We start from the raw sequence: 19,250 nt of genomic DNA, 5'->3' as shown, positions 1-19,250 counted from the left end.
GCAGTGACTGGACATATGCCCGCCAACGGGAAGTAGTGAATGAATTCCTCTTTTTGCTTTTGCTTTCCCTATTAAACTTGATCCGTGAGTCCCATCCTGCAGGATAGGGGAGTGAGCGAGAGGCTGGGTGGGTGTTTGGCTGCTGGCTGCAGTCAACCCGTCATAAGCTCTAGAAAACAGACGCTTCGCTCCTGTTCCTAATAAACATCGCTCACCTTGTTTCCCTGCATGAGGTTATATTTTTATTGCAGAATGGTCCTCTACTTTTAAATTTTCCCTTGTATTCAGTTTCCTTCCAAATAATCAGTTGAGGAGGTAATGACATCTTCACAGTTCACTCTGTCCACGCCAAAACAGTTAGCTATTTCTGCAAAGTTGATTAGGAATTACACCCTTCAAAACATTACATTACATTAGCATTTAGGTCTCAGAGTTAATGTCTCATGGAAACCCAGCGTCCTGAGATGACAGAGAGATGGTATTGATTCCCTTCCCTAATTCAGCGGGCTGGTGCAAAAGGTTTGAAGAGCCACTCCTGGACTACACAAGACCACTCTACAGGAGCAGCTTAAAACTGTAGATTCATATAGATTCTCTGCCCAGCCGTTCCATTTGATGCCAATGCAAGCTACCTCGTCCACAGAAGGTTCATTACGGGAGAGGTCTGACGTCCTCAGGAGGATACTTAGCCCCTGCCTGTGAATGTGCTTTGTCTTTATTTGCAGTCTCATAATTTCACTGTGTCAGTTCTAGGTACCTCTTGTGAGCCCATGGGCTCAGAACCTTCAGCTCCATAAATGCAACTCCCAACTTGCAGCAGCCTGATTGGTGATCCCCAAAGAAGTTTTAGTTTGCCATTGCTGCCAGCACGTTCAGGCTAGCCCAGCCTCTGAGCATACATACCGATGGTGTCTTCACACCCCTGTATAACACAGTTATTTCTTGATGTTTTACTATTTCCTTTTCACCTTCTCTTTTGCTGGTACTTCCTGCAGTTTTTATAGAAAGGTATTTTTAAAAGGTGGGTGAACTGATTCCTTATTAACTGTGCTTCCTCTGTATAATGAGTATTTCTAGCAGAATCCATCCTTATAATCCCACTCTTTGCCACATATACACTGAGGGAAACAAAATGCCTTCAAGACATCGTATATTTGTAAAGAACATTAGTAAGGCAGTGAGGTACATCAGCTTCATACATTCATTTGAAGATTAGGGTCTAAATTTAGATTTATTCCCCAGTGAGAAGGGTTTGGGGGCCTCAATTTCAATAGCTGTTTCAATCCAAAACTACCACAGCAGTTAGTGCAATGAGAAGGCTTTGATTTGGAGCCTGAGACTGAATGACATGTTAGAAGCTAGACCTCCAGCGTGAAAATGCATGCCAGAAATTCCTTGCGTGCCTGACTGTGGTCTCTCTCCAGCCCTTCTTCGAGCTCTCGATTTCACCAAATTCCCCTTTATCGTAAGGCCAGGCTGTCCCTGGATAATGTAATAACATACCATTCATGTCCTTCATAGGTTCGTGGTGCTGAAAGCATAGGCTCGGTGTTGCAGCCTCTTAATTTGCTTTCAGTGTAACATTCCCTCCTCTGGTGTCTGTAGAGTGAAAGCCATAACTCCAGGTGAGAGATCTGTTTTGGGCTAGAAGTGTTACCCTGATTTACTGTCAGCCCAGCAGTACAATGGCAACATCTCCCAGAACTGATGTGACTGTCACTGTAGAAGAGCTGCTGTACTATCTATCTTTAACACTCCAAATTATAAAACATTTAAAAGTATATGGGTCAGACTTGCTAAGTAACTCTTGTGTAGCTTATTGCAGCATGTAAAGCATAAGGGGTCAATTCTTGAAGGCATTCTGTCTTACCATATTAAGTGTAATAATCTCTGCCCCTTATATATGTGTGTAGCCTCCATCAGGGAAAATGGTAATGAGCTTGCATACCAAGCAGATATTAAATCCCAATTCCCCTTCAGTAATGTATAATGTCAACAGAAGCCTTTGATGAATACAGCTTCTTCTTAATTAGATGCTTGAGCAGGAGATTATTAATCCATTTATCTCAAATTCTAATTGTACCATGAATTGCTCACTGTTTTATGCCTACTTTTATGATCACAGTTATCTTCCTAGAACCTTTAAAGAGTCATACTCATAAATGAATGTATTTCTGGAAACTTGAATTGTTGTGTGCTTGTTTGTATTACTTTCCTCAATACATGTGTGTAAATATTCTGAAAGCTTCACTCCATCAGCGGGGGGGTGTCCTGCAACATAATAATTCAGCAACTGCAGCTATATGCAATTTCCATGGTAGTGACATGTGACCTTTAAAAAAATGGATTTTGGCACCAGTTAGGGGAACCATCTGATTATCGTGGCAAAGTCTGGTTTTCATGTACCATAATTACTGAGTGGGCACAATTTGGGGACCTGCCAGCTTTCAAATGTATGTAAGAACCATAAGCTTAGGCTGTGATAGTAATGTATAATCACTGATCCTGTAGATCTAAAAATCAATCTTAGGAGATTCAGGGCAAGCCAATCTATTTTCTAAAAGAGCATGTAGTTGCCTGGAGGCAGCCAAGGATTCTTCTGAAAACATCCTTACAGCAGGCAGAAGCTTTTTTTCCTTTGAACACACTGAATTGGCCTAGTTGGGAATTCATGGTGTATACTGCAATGGCTCCATCTGCTGAAAAACTCATAAATCACTGGAAAATTCAGAAAGTTGCAGCAAATGGGATTCTTTCTCCCGTTGTCTGTGCTATTAATGCCCTCTGTGTTTCTATGTCTAGGGTGGGCTACTTAAGATTAGACTAAGAACATATTGCAGTTTCTTCGTGTGTATGTGTGCCCACACAGCAGAGGGATGAGATTGACAGGCACGTGGCTGACATTCAGTCAAGTGGAATAATAAATGATAGTGAATGAAGGCACTTTCTCAGAGTGTCCTTGTTTTTATATGGGCCGTTGTGTAGGGCTTGCTGTGTGTAAGCAAAGGTTTAATGGCACAATCTAAATTGTACAGTGATATCTGGGAAGAGAGAAAGGTATTAGAGTGAGGGGTTTTTCTTCTGTGTTCTATGGTTTTAACTATCTATACTGTCTGCTATTAAAAAATACAAACAACCCCTACCATAGTTACTTCCTATTCTAAATATAGTTACAGATGATATCTCTTTTGGCACCTATGGGCTCACTCAAATGATTGCTTTTCGGTGCTGTTACTGATGCCCTAGCTGACAACATGTCCCAGTTGTCCTTTCCAGTGCAGAGTGTTTCTCATTAAGGTCCCTGTATCTCACTGCTGAATGAATTCAGGCTGGGATGAGGCTGACTGCTCCCATCCTTCCAGTTCGAGGAGGACCCTTCATGGCAGATGCTGTATCTATGTTGACATGCAGCTAGGCCAAGTTTAGTTCCAAGTATGTGTAAAATAAAATTATACCTGCACACCTGAGTATCATTACATCTCATTTTAGACAACAGAATAATTTGTAGATGTCTATTTTGGATTTATCTGGCAGGCTGTATAAACAGAGATATCTGCTATCTGATTAGCAAACATAGAGGAGTTTCTTGCACTGTTTGCACTTGGGAAGCTATAGTAATTTGGTGTGTTATCTCCTGCTTCACTTTTATTTTTTTGTCTCTCCTTTCTTTTAGTTGGAGGGCTGCTGACCTTGTTTGTGTATCTCTTCATTACCCTGAAACTGTTCTCCTACTACCAGGTGAATCGATGATATAGGGAGGGGAGCGCCACGTCTATCAGAGGAACTGCCAGGACACAAAGTCAGCAGATCCCAGAACACTTCCATCAGTGTGACTGGCAGCAGACATTAAAAATTATGATCTGTTTATGCATGGGCTGAGCTCAGAACTGGGACTTCTGCACCCTACAGTTTTCTGAACTCCTCCCAGTTCTGCCGAGGATGTAGTTTGTGACTCGGAGAAAGTCAGTTCTCTCTTTCAGTTGCCCTATCAGTAGAGAGAGCCTTTGGGACATATAGGCATCTCTTGCCTCACCAAGACTTTGGTGAATCCTTTGGAAGGATTAATTAACTTGTACATTTCAAGGCATGAACTGCTATGCAGGGCCAGTCCCTGCGTCAGTGACTTTGAAGGGAAGAGGACTGTGGTCCAATTGCCTACAAATGTACAAACCCCACAATGATGGGGCAAGTTAATGCATAAATTCTTTCCCCTTTCTCCCCCCAAAAAACTCTGTTTGCTTTTCTTATTAACTTAATAACATTCATGCTCAGTCTCCAGGCTTAGTTTTTTCCTGTGCATTGTTTGTTCCTAACATTCTTTCTGGCAGAGCTCTTATGCTTGAAAAAGGCACTTTGATTCATTCTGTGCTCTTGGCTTGGAAATAATAGGACTCATCCAATCTGATGAGTCAGAGTAAGTTCCTCTACATCTCTGCCTTGTGGACTAAGTGAAGCACAGGCTCCACGGAAAACAGACATGGGATCATCTAAGTAAAGATTGGGTAAAATGTATGCACAGTGTGCTGGATTCAAGCTGGATAACTAATTCAGTGTAAAAACATGCCTTTTTGGCCATGAAGGTGTAGCCTTCATGGGGAATGATGGCTAAAATTATTTCAGTTCCTCTCCCCCTTTGACAAATTTGAAAGCAGTGTTAAGCTGATGCTGAGCTTTTTTTGAATACCACACTGTATGCTTCTTTTTAGTCAAAGTCTTATTTATTCTGCTTTTTAACCTCTCTCCTCTCCTCTTCTTCGAGCATATGACTTTTTTAATGTAGTACACGATCTTGCAAGAAAATCCTGCTTCCTGCTTATACTGCTAGTATTTTGTGAGGCACATAATTTCAAAGGGGAGGTTTTTTATGACAGGATCTCCTTTTAAATTAGCCCAAGAATGACAGTGTCAGATGCAGGCTTCCCATGTTGTCAGCGTGTGGCACTGAAGAAGTCATTTATGCCAGCAGACAAAGAGGTACCTAAGTGCCTAACTCACAGCTGAAACCTTAGAGACAAGAGGAAGTGATGCTGAGGAGGAGCTCACAGTCAAATGCCAAAACACAATTAAACACAACTAAGAATTTGTGCAGCAGTCTGGCTGTTCCTGTGTGCCCCATTTGTAAGAAGGGGACAGCAACGTTGCCCTAATTCCCAGGTGAGTTAAGAAGGTGCACCAGTTAGAGACTGTGGGTGCTTGGAGTCCAGGGTGGTGGAAGGGCCCATTGAATCCCAGAAGACAGAGGGAAGGGATTCCTGACCCAGGTTGCTGGAGACTACGCAGGGATCAAAGCAAAAAGATGGGGATAAAATATTCATGCTGATATCATCACCTTGACTTCATGAGAAGTTGACTGGTGCAGTATCAGCCATTCCTGGTTACGTAATGTCATTTGTGGCCTCGGATTCACCTGATCGCTATGATCCCTTTTATGCCTTTTGTTCGCAGCAGAACGTTCTAGCCATTGCTCCAGGAAGAATGAAAGAGGACAGTCTGAGCAGATCACGTACCCAGTGAACCTGAAAGTAAAAGGTAACTAACTATTCATCCTTTTACAGAGGTTACCTCTTCTCTGTCAGCAGAGTAGGATTTTTGTAAGAAGTGCTACGTGAAGTTGCTGAGATAGGCTAGCAAGTGGGTAGTTTCTGCTTCCACCAAAAGAACAATTATTGCTTTTGTAATCTCTTAGACGTGACATTATTCCTTCAAAATCAAACCTTTGATGTAAATTGCTGTTTTTAGAAGTGATCTAAGATTGCCATCTTCAAGCTTGGTGTTGTATATTTGACAGCACTTCAGGTATAAGAAGTACTGGTGTTTCCTCCTGTCTGGTCTTTTTTGTGTGTGTCTTTCACTGGGCAATGGAGGCATAGAAAGAAATTTTCAAACGGAAAGCATTCTATAAAATCACAAGTGTCGGTGGCTAGTGAGTATTCCAGGGCACATGTAGTTCCTGGAAACATTTTCAAACATGTTTTTGTATCATCCCTTTATGGTGGCTTATGAAGTTAATTTCTATCTTTGAAAAATCCCTTCATTTGGACTCTTTGGGTGTTTTGGAGCTTCTTGTGGTCTGAAAGTCAGGGTTTAAGTTCCTAAACGATAGTCTAACATTAGATATCCGTTTATTAAAAATCCGCAAACTCTTCATCATGAGTTTCATGTGTGATGCATGTTTCACAGTCCTGCAAGTCAACAAGCCAGACAGTGTGTTTTGTAGAGGACTAGTAATAGTGCCTGCACACTGTATAGCTGTGCAAGAGTGCTCTTCGATCTACCGGTGCAGAAATAAGAAGCTGTTAAAGGAGTGTGTTTGGCTTAGCAGCTCTCTTTGATGGGCTCCCACTTCTCCTCTCATTTATGAGAACCGAGCTCTGTGCCTGCTAAATTCCACTGAACAAACACCATACCAGCTTTTTAGCATGAGACTTTGGGGCACTATATCCTTACATGTTGCAAACCGTTTTGTACTAAATGTGACAAGGCAGCAGTCAGGCAGTCCGATTTACAAATGCAGTGAATTTTATCTGCCATGCAGTGCAATTTGGGCTTATGAGGCTCTTTTAGCTTTGTCCTTAGATCAAGATTGTAAATTGCAAAAATACAGAACAAATTCTTCACTGCCCCACCCTTTAATATCCAGAATATTCTCACTAACTTCAACAAGCCAGCAATCACCCTATGTCAATACAGTTTAGATACTATTTTCTCTATCGATGTCATTCAGTGCCACCCCATCAGTGTTGTGGTCCTGTACTTGGCATCATCTGCAACTCATTCTGTTTCCTACCACATTATTTTGAAAGGAAGTTAAAAGTTTTGAAGGGAAGCTTAAATTCCCTTTTCTTTTTACATGAGGCTAACTTATGGTAGGGGTTCAGTGGTGTGCTGGTCATGGTTCTGTGCAGTCACAAGAGGATGTACATGCCCCATTGGCTGGAAATAGTCTTCATAAAGCCCGAGGCTCTGCTTAAGATTGGTATGTCTACGCGGGTTTCAACAACACGGTGACTCCCATCTATTTCCCAGCTACAGCTAGTGAAACCATGGCAAGGTATGCACTGATACAGCTGCCACAACTCCACAGAACAAGCTGAGATATGAATGTTAAAGCAGATTGTTTTTTGGCTAGACTTTACACAAGAAAAGTATGTGGTATCTCCCTTCTTTTCTCCCAGACTTATACTACTTTCTGCTAGCTCCCACACTTTGCTACCGCCTGAATTTCCCAAGAAATTCACACTGCAGACACAGCTATATTATTAAGACTCTCCTGGAAGTTGTAAGAAAATGACACTGCACTTAAACCTGTCAACTTCTGAGACTCTCCTTGCATAGTAACCCTTCTTGTATTGAGCCATGAGATTCATACCAAGGTTGACATTGCTCCCATGGATGCTGACGTTACAATTGTGCATCAAACGTTGCCTTATCACACAGGCATATTTCTTCTGATGTTTGACAAAAAATGGGAAGCTATTTCTGATATTACAAAACTATTTTCTTAACTCTGCGGGGACCTGGAGGAGTAAACAAATGTCCTACACACTGTATGTGCACTCTGCTGAAAAAGCAGCAATCACCAGAGCTGTCTGCAGTTGCTTTCTGTGTTTCTAAGTCTAGCAGTGATGCAGTTACGCTGTGAAATAATGAAAATCTCAGACATCACACAGTGGTATTTTGCAAATTGTAGGGATTTTACAATTTTACAGGGGGTGATGGTTTTAAACTAAAAGAGGGCAGATTTAGACTAGACATAAGGAAGAAATTATTCACAATGAGGGTGGTGACACCCTGGCCCAGGTTGCCCAGAGAGGTGGTAGATGCCCCATCCCTGGAACCATTCCAGGTCAGGCTGGATGGGGCTCTGAGCAACCTGATCTAGTTGGAGATGTCCCTGCTTACTGCAGGGGGGTTGGACTAGATGATCTTGAACAGTTCCTTCCAACCCAAACCATTCCATGATTCTATGATTCTATGATAAGAACCATTCCATCCCCGAGGGAACCATGTATGTTATTTTCTTCTTCCCTGTTTTTAGTCTACCCACTTCAGTCATGAAGTCATGGTACATTTTCCTTGTGCAAAGCCTCTCAGCAGTTCCCTAGCTGCTGGCACCATTCTCTGTCGATCTGCAACCATTACACAGTAATTTATGAACAAATCTGTGACTCAGGAGTAGTAAGGGATCTCCTGCTGCTGCACATCTAAGCCTTAGTGGCCTTTATGACAATTGATTGTCCTCCCAATCAATTTTATTATTTTAAGTGGACTCAGACCCAGATTCAACAACCAATTCAATCCCCAAACTTCCTGCTGAAATTAATGGGCTGCAACATTCATATTGACTTTAGTGGGATTTCTCTCTTGTGATTCATTCATTGCTCTTTTCTGGATCTGAACCTTTTCCATTCTATCCAACGGGTATAGGGAATGACCACAGCTCTGCCATCTCTGCTTGTTGCACAGTGCTCTTTGCATGCCCTTCAGATTGTTGAATTCCATGATACTTGTGAAAGAGTGTTAACAACTAGGATTCTGCTCAGGCCTAGCTTTGAAGGCATGTAGGACAGCATTCAGACTGCATGCTCTGTGGAACTGCCAGACACTGACTTCTTTTGTGGCAGCTTCCCTAAATAAGCCTCCATCACCTGCTGTCCCCATCGCAACATGAAACGCTAGTCACAGGGAGGACTAATTTAGAGGTTGCCTGGATAGAGCCCTTACACCTTTGTCCTGACACTTAAGGTATTTCCAGCTTTTACACCCAGATGTGAAGATAGACATAACTGGCACTGAAGGTTTGCAGTTTGCCTTGGAAGGCTGTAGATCTTCAGTGAACAAGTCTTTTTAATCTTCAGGAAGCAGCTGCCACTGTTGACTTGTATGTTTTTACCCCACTACCTTGTACACCACTGTCAAGACATGAGGATTGACTTGCATTTGTGTGCCCTCATGTGCGAGACGGGATTCAAAGGAGCTGAGATACTCATTATACGTATGTTTTCACAGCTAGGTTCCATCTGATTTCCTTTGCCGCTGCCTGCCTTTCAAGCTGTGCAGGTACAATAAATCGTAATGACAATAAAATCCAGACCTTTTGTTGTATGAAAGTTGAGCCAGGTGCTGCTGGCTGCTGTATCCATCGACGGGTTTTCTGAGAGCATAGTCAATGATGATGTCAGGCAGAAGAAGTGAGAAGACCTTGTCTGACATCAGTGTTTCTCCTACAGCATCTACCCAAGTGCATGTTTACTTTAACAGTGCAAAGTGCATCTTGACATTGCACCCTGAAGTGTTTAGTTATTTTCCTTGCCTCAACACAATGTTTCAGCATGCTCCAGAGTAAATTGTGGTAGGAAAGATATCTAATACTCTCTTTTCTGAGGGCTGTGACAAGCAGCCTTTAACATTAGTTGCTTTCTTGAACTACTAGTCTTACAGTGAGGGTCTGGCAGATATTTTCTGTCTGCAATTCACCAAGCTTTTTCCATAGAAACTAGCTCAGTTTCTTCCTTTACACTGCCTGAGACACGCAGCAGAGGACCCTGCCCAGCCCTGCAAACAGCAACACCCTTTCCAGTGCTGCAGTTTGATTTTATTGGCATTTTCCCCTTGTCTGAAGGGGATTTTCCTCCTCCCATGTTTCTGCTGAGAAACTAGGAGATGTTTATCACTCTTCTAATCATGGCAAGGTTTCAGTATCTCTCCTTGTTTGCTTCCTTGCAGTTTCGCAGCATGTAACCTTTTAATTGCATCTTTCACTTTTTTTTGTTTGTGCCAGGATATCACAGGGTCTAATGACGGCAGTTAAAGCCGCTTTCCAAATTGGTAGTCTGTCGTGGCATTAGCCTTGCGTGCCTCAGAACATGCACTTTGTGTTACAAGTGCCCTCTCTGTCCCTCTGGTTTTTGTTTGTTTGGTTGGTTGGTTTTTTGCCAATGCCAGTACCTTGCCCTGTTGAGCCTAGGAGCCGAAAACTGCAAACCCCTTCGGTGTATTCCTAGGAACTAGCAGGCGTATCAATCCAGTGAGATGCAGACAATGGACATACCTGCCCCGACCGTGCCTGAAGCCTGCCAGACATGCACCAGTTCCAGTTAATCCTACATGACACAGTGCTGAGCTCAAGCTCATGTCACCTCTTGGCTCAGAATGGCTCTAACTTCAAAGTTTGCCCTGCTTTGGGTAGGACGCCAAGCCCAGTGACCTCCGAATTGTTCCATGGTTCGTTGCCACATTATACGGCTGCATGACTCCCAGACAGAAAGCGGCTTGTGTACATCATTACCTGATCATTCTCTGAGCATGGGCAGTGTCTCAAATGAAGGTTCAAAAATTCACTTAGGCAATTCCTGTCCGATCCAGACATGTGTCAGGGCAATGACTCTTAATTCCCTGTAAGCCTGAGTTTAAAGCCCAAAGACCCAATACTACCATTTGCTTTTCCCGTGAAACCTTTTATAAAAAAAATGGGTTTTATACTATTTCTTACATTCCCCTGTGTGTATCACCAATATTGGTATACAAGTAGTATCTTTAGTCTTGTATAACAGTGTTGACGCTAGGAGGGTAATATTGGTATGGTTCATGATAATTAAAGTGTTCCAGCTTTTGTATGCAGGCAAAGTTCGGGTTGATAATACTCACTAAAGGTAATGCCGTGTTTAAGGCAATAGCATTTCTGCACTAGAGGTCCTGGGTGGTGTGTTTGCTGTTATCCACTTCACTTAATGAGGGCTTTTCTACTTAAAATGATAAATTGCACACACATTTGCCATCCCACAGGGCATCCCCCTTCATTCATGCCTGGAGAAGGGGGCTGAGGAATGTGGGCAGAGAGCAAAGCTATCTTAGTTAGCCTTGTTCCCTTAAGGGCTCTCTGTTTCTCATGCTCTCAATTCCAAAATTATCTCATTACACACCCATAGACCCCTATAGCTTTGCAATTTACTCTTAGTACCTTGCCCTCTATTGGTCTGTGAACTTATTTATATCTGAATCATTTTTATTTGTCATCTTTTATATTAACGTCATATTTAAAAGCTTCTTGTGGCACTCGGCCTGCAAATGGATACTTTAAATCAAGCCAAGGTAAACCTCTCTGTAAGAACAGTTGCTCTGGAAAGGGCACATTTATATTAGATTATATTCAAACTGTGCTGAAGGAGTGGAATTGAACCAAGAGAGAAAGATTATTTTTATTGCCTGTTTCTCCTATAGGTGGCAAATAATTTCATCTGGCTCTCTTTTTTTATTGGTACTTTCACTCCCGCCTCAGTTGCCTTGCAGAATTGCTGCAATTTGGAGACTGGCAATTTTACCTACACTGGTGTCCTTCTGGTAAGGTGTCTTTCACCTCTTGCAAAAAAAGAATGTGCTGCTGCTTCATTTGGATTAAGACTGCTAGGTGATTTGTTTTAGGTTCGTTAAGAACTGTGTATCAGTTTTCAAACAAGAACACTTGATTAGCTGGTACGGGTCTAATTTGACAGATCTCTAGCATGACTGAATGCTGTTTCAGAATTTAACAAGTCAGGTTCAGTGGGTAATACATGTTCAGCAAAAGCAAGATAAGGCTTTCAGAAAACAAAGTCATACACTCTGTGTATCTCACATTTAGGATTGTCATTTACATTGTTGTGGAGAAGACAGTGAACATTACTGACAGGGTGACAGTGACTATTGTGGTATAAATGACTGCAACTAATATATATTGTTCACATTAGGAGTAAGCATTAACTTTTGCTTTCACTACTGTTTCTTCAGAAACAGACACGTGATTTATGCAAGCAAGGTATGGACAATATCCAAACATATCAAATCCTTACCTGTTTTAGCTGAGTGTATAATCTTGCACCTAATACGATTTTAGCCTCTGTTTCATGTTTCCATTAGCATCCCCATGCAAGGAGATGGATCTGTGACAAAAGGTACCAGAAGACTCTAAATGAAGTTTACATTTTTAGCCTTTGCTGGATTTTCTGTAATGTGAGCTCCTTTTCCAGTGCAATCGGTTAAGAAAAGTTAGACATCTTGGTATCACTAACAGATGACAAGGAGTCAGCAGCTAAACAAAAATGAGTGTATGTATGTCCAACTATTGATTCCTTGACTAGATCTGAAGTCGTCCAGAAGCCTGCTGTACTTCATCTTGGGAAAATACACTTCTGATTGATTGATTGACTGATTGATTAAAAGTTTTTAAAAAAAGGTGAGACAACACTTTGTCAGAAATTCATTTTGGTTACCCATGTTGTCTCTTTGATTTTCAAATGCTTATTTAATTTTCAAATGAACAGTTGTATCTTTTTTAGAGGTAGCTGAATTCATTATACTTTTATACTTTAGCCAGTAAAACTCCATTAATATATATTAATGCTATTTGCACATGTATGTATAGACATATATTATGTATTTATACATTCTTTAGATACATATTTACCATATATGTCACTAATTATTCTGTTGAAAAAATATATTAAAAAGTTAAATGTTGATGGCACGATATAAACAGTTGTAACATGGGTTTCCACAAAGAACAGGAACATGTATTGACCTAAAAGGGAAACAGGATCTGCAACACCTTAAAGGAATGGGGTTTGACCTAATACATATATATATATATGGATATTTATGTAAGACATGATGTTAACACAGTTGATTTTGATCTCTCAAGTAGCGTCACATTAGTCAAGACTACAGCCCTTCGCTTTGAAGCATCGTTAAAAAATTGTAAAATACATGTGAACTTGTTAAGACTTAATGATGATATTGTAGCATTACTTTATACGAACAATAAAAATCAACTCCACACGCAGCAGGCGATACGTCAGGGCAGGGTGCACCACCCGAGCGTGGTGGCAGTGGTACAGGGCAGATGCGGGACAGGGGAAACCCTGTGCCGAGGCAGCACTGCTCAGTGGGATGCTGCACAGCACGTTGTAGGCTGTGTCATCATCATTCTCCCATTTTCCAAGGTGCAGTGAGGAGCTTCGTGTCCTTTCCGTATCTACCAAGCCAAAAAGATATCAAGTGTTTGCTCTCCGGGGATGTTCGCTAATAAAGCAACTCTCCAACTGGCTGCCAATGACTGATTTTAAAAATAATCAAAACACAGGAAGTTACAGAATCCATTAACCCCAGGATGTGTTATTATCCCTAGGACAACAAACATTTTTATGAGCTAAATTACAGCTTTGACAACAATATATTTTATAAAATAATGAATTGGGCCCTAAAGGTCATCAAGCTGGCTTAGAAGTCATATATTTTTCTTTCAGCAGGTCTTAGATTTTTTTTTTTATACTCTTCTGATGTCTAATTCTGAACAGTTTTTAAGTTTGCAAAAAGCAATAAATTTTTTTCCCCCCTACTGAAACATGGCTCCAGAGCTGGAGCTTTAAGTAAATATTGCAAGACGAAAACATGCCACGGTCTTCTAAATCCTGTATTAAGACAGTATAAATTAAATGTAAGTTTCTGATACAGACACAGCATCTAAGAGAACTGCAAGATTACAGTCCCCAGAGTATACTCAGGAGACGCTTTGTTTGGATGCTTCATCCTCTTTCACCGCTGAAAGCGTTGTCAGGAAGATGAAACTTTTACATCATCAATGACAAGGCAAACGTGTGCTGGTACCCCGCATCTAGCAGTTGTTTGTCAACGTGACTGACCAGTCATTCCAGTTCCCTCAGACGGCCACAGCTTTAAAAGGGAAACCGGGACTGGTGCCATTTAAATTACAGACTCTGAAACCTCCAGCCCGATGCTGCGCTCTGCAGCAGCGGCACGGAACGCGCGTCGCAGGTCAGGCGTGCCGTCAGCCAGGTGTGGAGGCTGCAGGGAGGCAGTTCCTTTTACCCTTCTGGGAAACACCTTCAGCTCGCAGCTCATCTCTGTAACACTTTCCAGCACCTGATTTTGCTGAAATCTAAAGCTGCCAGGCTTTAGGGTCTTTCTCTTGGTACCCAGGCCTTCAGTCATGCTTTCATAACTAAGCCTGATACACCTTCATGGCTGACAAGGGCCAAAAATTATTTATGAGCTTTAAGTTAGGTGATTTACCACATCAACAATGTAGCTGTTACCTTATATTTGAGGTCATGGTCTCTAAACTCTAAATCTGGAAAAAATATGGGATACTGCTATAGGAACGCTGACATTCAAATAGACATGGTTTGCAACAAACAGCAAATGTTGCCTTCATTTCTGGCTTCAAGGATGGCCAGGAATCCAGCATGCTTACAGGAAGATTCTTCAGCTGTGCTGTGATAACCAGCCCACATGCAATTTGATTTTTAATGCGCCTTTACCTCACCCATGGGGAAGGATGTTCATCCAGTAGGATGGGTGCACGTTTTCTCTGGAACCGTGTAATGAAGCCTGGTTTTACTCCTCCTCTTCTTGCGGGAACGCAGACTCACTCTTGCAGTTGTGGTCCAAGTGGAATATCCCAGCCCACACATGGCTAGGCAGGTACGACGCTGGCTTCTGCACACTCCAGTTAACATGCTTTGTCTTTGAAAGGTGAAATACTGCTGCGGGGAAATTAATAACGTTTATCGTCATCATCATCATCTTTTTTGAAGGATTATCTTGCTGTGGGTATATCTGTCCATCTCCTGTATGGATCTGAAAGTTTGGCTGGCTTGAAATTTAACTCAGAGGTGTAATTAAACCTTGACATTTGAAGTAATTAAGGACGAAGCTTTAAATTTTAGCATAGTCTCAAAGGAAAAGCAGGGTGCTGACAGAAATGAAGTAACTGTTAATTTAAAAGCATCAAAGTTTCTGTATGTGGTTTGTACTGCTGGGAGCAAGCTCTTCAGAAATAGCACTGTAGCCCCAGTAATCTAAATCTTGGCCCTTCTGTAAGGAGAGATTGAAGAGGAGATTCCCGCTGCAGGAAACTGAGGGCAGGAGTTAGTATTCCCCATCAGGGAATACATCTTACACCACCAGTTCTGCTCCTTCACCTCAAGATCTTGGGAAGGTCCAGGAAGCCCAGGCTGTGAGCATCTTCAGGAGCTGTCTAGGAAGAAGGCGGCAGGTTCCAAACCACTGCTTAACATTTCAGCTGGAAACTGGATCTCATTTACACCTATAAAGAGCCAGAATAAGTTTCTTTCCATCAGTGCCTCTGGGAGGCTGTTCATCGTCACGTGCAGGTTTGAAAAGGTAAAGAATGACCATGTGTTTTAGTCCAAAAGCCTCCAGGAGAGAGACACAGTCACCTGCCTCCCCGTGACAGCCAGCGAGTGGGTACACAAGTCAGGATTGCTGCCGTTTTACTGCTTGAGCAGTGTTGAAAAGGCAGCAGGGTAAATACCAAGCCTTTTAAGTGAAGAGGGCAGGCCTGGCAGCATCTGTGACACTCTGACAACGCCTCACCCCTACAAAGTCACAAGCATTTTGTGAAGGACCCTTGTGTCAATCTCTTAGTGATAAGAGCTTTTGCTGAGCTTAAAAGAGTTGTTCATAGAGTCGGGCTCCTGAGGCCAACAGATCGGAAGCCAAATAAATGGCCTCAGATATTTTCATGGCATCCAGTAAGTACTCAGCACTCAGGAAAACCAGAAGCAAGTTGCTTGTTTTCAGTGCTCTCAGTATGGACAGAGAACCTAAATTAAGTCCACTTTTTAACTTCTCGAGTCCTGTATTAATAGATTTCTGATGTGTGGAGAGTAAAAGATGCAAAGGAGGGGTTAAAACAGGTCCTCCATCGAAGCACATGGGTCTGGGCAGCGTGTGAAGATTTAGACTTCCTTTCAGGCAGCAGTTCAGAGCACCCTCCTTCCTAGCTCATCACTCAGTGCCGAGGTTTTAGAAATGAACTATGTTTCCACAAGTCACCTAAGCTGTTGTGCAAGATGCTCTCCTCACTCATTTGTGTGTGCATTTGGAGCAACTCCTTCGGCTTTGGTGGGCCGATTGATATAAACCGCATTATCTTGGTCTGTGCAATTAATCCTGATGTTAACGACTAGCAGCGCACTGGGAACAATTTATCAAGCTTCTTCCTGTTTTTCTGTGCTCTGTAAACAGACACGTCTACAAGCCCTTACTGCATCACGGTTATGACAAGCGGCAGGCCCAGCTGGCTGCGTTCCTTCTCTTGGCGTGTTTCTGCGAGGTAGGTCACAGCAGCAGTGGTCATAGTCATGACCTCTCGTTGGCCTAAACTCACCTAAACTTCACCTAAAGCTTTATGTGAAGCAGCTAAGATTTTGGGATTTGCTCTAGTTGCCTACAGATCCCAGCCTAAGCTGGGTGCCTTGTGCCGAGACCAGCATCTAGACCAAAGGAATAAGGTTTGGGTTTGCAAACTAGCTAGCAAATGGTTTTAAATACTGATGTGAGTTCTAGTGAGAGGAGTCACATTGCAAAGTAATACTTGAGCTTCATGAACTGATTAGATTAGCACTCCAGCATGCTCATATCAGCAGTGCCGAGTGGCTGGGCCCCCACCGCATGAGTAGCTTGAGTGCTTGCAGTTCTTGACCTTCCAACCACGCTGGCAACCCGCTAGCTTGGGTTCAAAGTAAGTTTTGGATTAAGCTAGAAATTTCAATGGTTAGAGGAGAGACTTTTAGCTGACCTTTGAAGAAAACCTTTAGTTTCCCAGGACTAGGAAACAGTAGCTGGGAAACAGCGTGGGGTCAGTTAAAAGGTAAGTATGCCCAGAGGAAAGTGGCACCGCGGCAATTCAGCAAATGCGGATAGGCTGTGCCAGACTCTGCCTCTCACTGCAAAAGATCCAGTACCCAACAGGCAGAGTTGTTCGTAAAAATATCTCTGCACTGCATCTTGGCCCTGGCCAGCTTTCTGTCACGGGCATTAAGTATGACCCTGTTCTGCAGTGCAAACCATTGCATTAGTCATTGGATGCTCTATCAGTCATTCATGTCTTTGGGCATCCTGCAGCTTTGCAGGTTATAGAACAGCTCAGTTCCCACAGGGATTAGGGATATGTCACACAAGAAAATTTAGGGAGCTCTCATATCCTCACATCAATGAGGCAGGATATCTGGATGTAGGCAGGGATGAACACAGAAACTGAAAGAACCGTTGGTCTGCATGTAGAAGAATTTGTAACGCAGATTACGCCATCACTTAAACCAAGAACACCTCTTTGTGACTCCCAGCTATTTCTCTGGAGAAGCCCTGGGAAGCCAGTGGTGCCCCAATCAAAGGCAGGCACTGGACTGCTAGGAGGCTTCTCTTTGTATACTCCTGATCCTTGCTGTTTAGACCAAAGTGATGGGACCATCAGAAAAACAGAAGAACAAAGCTGGAAAAATCATACTTGGGACGGAAGTCCTGGTCATTTTGCCAGTTGTGCAATCCAGCGCAGTTTTGCTCTGGACGGTGGGAACAGTGCAATAGACTTGATGGCCTGACATCAGTGAATCTCAAGGCTTTCTTTCCCCTTTTGAATTCCTTTTAACTTAAGTTTCACTCCAATATTAAGAAAACCTGTCAATGCAGCCCACTAGTATTGGGGCCTTCAGTCTCATTCAACTACTCCTCACCTGCTATTGTACAGAACCAAGACAAGATGTGATCACACAGGACAGTGCATGTCAGACTCTTGACCTTGTCTTTTCTAGTACCTAATTGCCATCTCACTGAAGATGTTTCTGTTTGGGATGTTTATTGCTATCTCAGGTATGGCAAGATTGACATTAAAATGTTTGCCAGCAAACATAAATCTGTCGGGGCACTGATCACAGAGCTCTTGATGCTGTTATTTTAATGATATTTAGCAATTAAGGTACAGAGATTGTAGTTTTAGGCTGGTAGTTAAAATTGATTTTGATTTTCTGACAGAAATCAGATCTTTGAGCCATTTATACCTGAACTTCCAGTCTCAGTGAGAGCAGAGCCAGAAGGGTTTTGTAACCAGCCCAGTGAGGGTGGACTAGGTCACCCACCCCGCACTGAGACTGCCACTAATTTGAAAGCTTTTGAGCATTGTCTGGTGGCAGATTTCCTCAGTGTAACTATCTGTGAAACAGCAATGTTTGCAATGTGACAGTGCAAAACCTGTGGCCATCCGTAATCCTTCCCACCCAGTCTTTAAAAATAATTTCAAACTCTTTCCATTCCCACAATGCCTCTAAATTTGGCAGCTCTAGGCTCTGTGGGAAAGGAAACACCCTTTCTTTCTCCTTTCTGTATTAGCCTGGTAAGATTTTAGCATTAATGGGGTTTTAATTGTTTTATTATGAAGCACACAGACACAGAGCCCTTTGGCAAGGGCACCCTTTAGAATTAAATTGAGTCATCATCCTTATAATAGAAAAGCTAATTCAGTATGGATCTGTCCTCCAGTGAAGGGCACACACATCCCTTAGAGAATGGTATTACCGACTGACCGGACTTCTGCTAGTAACTGCTGTTTGGTTTTCCTGACAGATCCCACTGTCCTACCTGTGGAAATGGCTTTTTGATGGCTGCTACAGTTACATGCTGGTGTGGGATCAGCCTGGCCCTGGGCCCTCCAGTAACGGTGCTGCTGTACTTCCAGACTACATCACCCACTGCTAGAAGGACTCAGCTTGGAGACTGTTTGTCCTCTGACCTGCCCAGAACCTAGTTGGCCTCTACTTTCTGCCTTCCTTTCTACAAAAAACATAGCTGACACTACAACCCCAGGTTTGACGTACCCTTATCTTTAGTATGGAAGAATCTACCAAGGCTTTAAAACTCCCATCTGGCTACAGAGAGAAAAATAAAGAATTGTAGGTTGGTATCTGTCCATAGTGAAGGTGAAGGAGTCAAGCAGAGTTGTGAGAGCTGCAAGGATCTGTGTCTCGGTCACTTCTCGTGTGTAGGTGGCTGAAGGGTGGCTGATACCTGATCTGGCATAAAGCCTCCCAGTGAAACGTTAGCCCACTGACATGTGTAAGCAAATCTGAGCCAGCAAGGTGGGTTTATCCCGCATCAGCTCTTTGCACCATTGTTATAACATTGAACAAGGGCCTCCTCAGATGCTTCTTCTTCTGCCTTAGCTTTCTTAATACCTCCCCTCTCTTTATTTCACGTGGGACAGGGCTGGAAGGGATATTAAGGGTCCACTAATTCCAGCGTCCTTCAAAAGGTATTGAGCCAACTCACAAAATGTCTCTTGGGTCACTTGGTGCCTTCTTCATCACCAGGCTGCCCCATGCAAACTCTGGCCAAATGGCTCCACGGAGCCACTACAGCCCAGGTACCAGGGCACCGTGGGTCACGCCAGAGAACAG

General features: G+C 42.7%; 1 pseudogene across 1 annotated transcript; it reads left to right on the top strand.

The window, feature by feature from the left end:
* The first annotated feature begins 988 nt into the window (after positions 1-988).
* LOC309409474 (diacylglycerol O-acyltransferase 1-like) lies at positions 989-18,601 on the top strand (annotated as a pseudogene). The gene is made up of 11 exons: positions 989-1,021; positions 1,522-1,577; positions 2,986-2,993; positions 3,674-3,799; positions 5,446-5,529; positions 7,176-7,279; positions 11,221-11,340; positions 14,421-14,478; positions 16,048-16,135; positions 17,613-17,670; positions 18,468-18,601. The product of its transcript is annotated as a diacylglycerol O-acyltransferase 1-like (transcript).
* The last annotated feature ends 649 nt before the right edge of the window (positions 18,602-19,250 follow it).

This window comes from Phaethon aethereus, assembly GCF_964289735.1.
Source record: "Phaethon aethereus genome assembly, chromosome: 13".
Taxonomy (NCBI): Eukaryota; Metazoa; Chordata; class Aves; order Phaethontiformes; family Phaethontidae; genus Phaethon; species Phaethon aethereus.
This window is presented reverse-complemented; position numbering and strand designations above follow the sequence as displayed.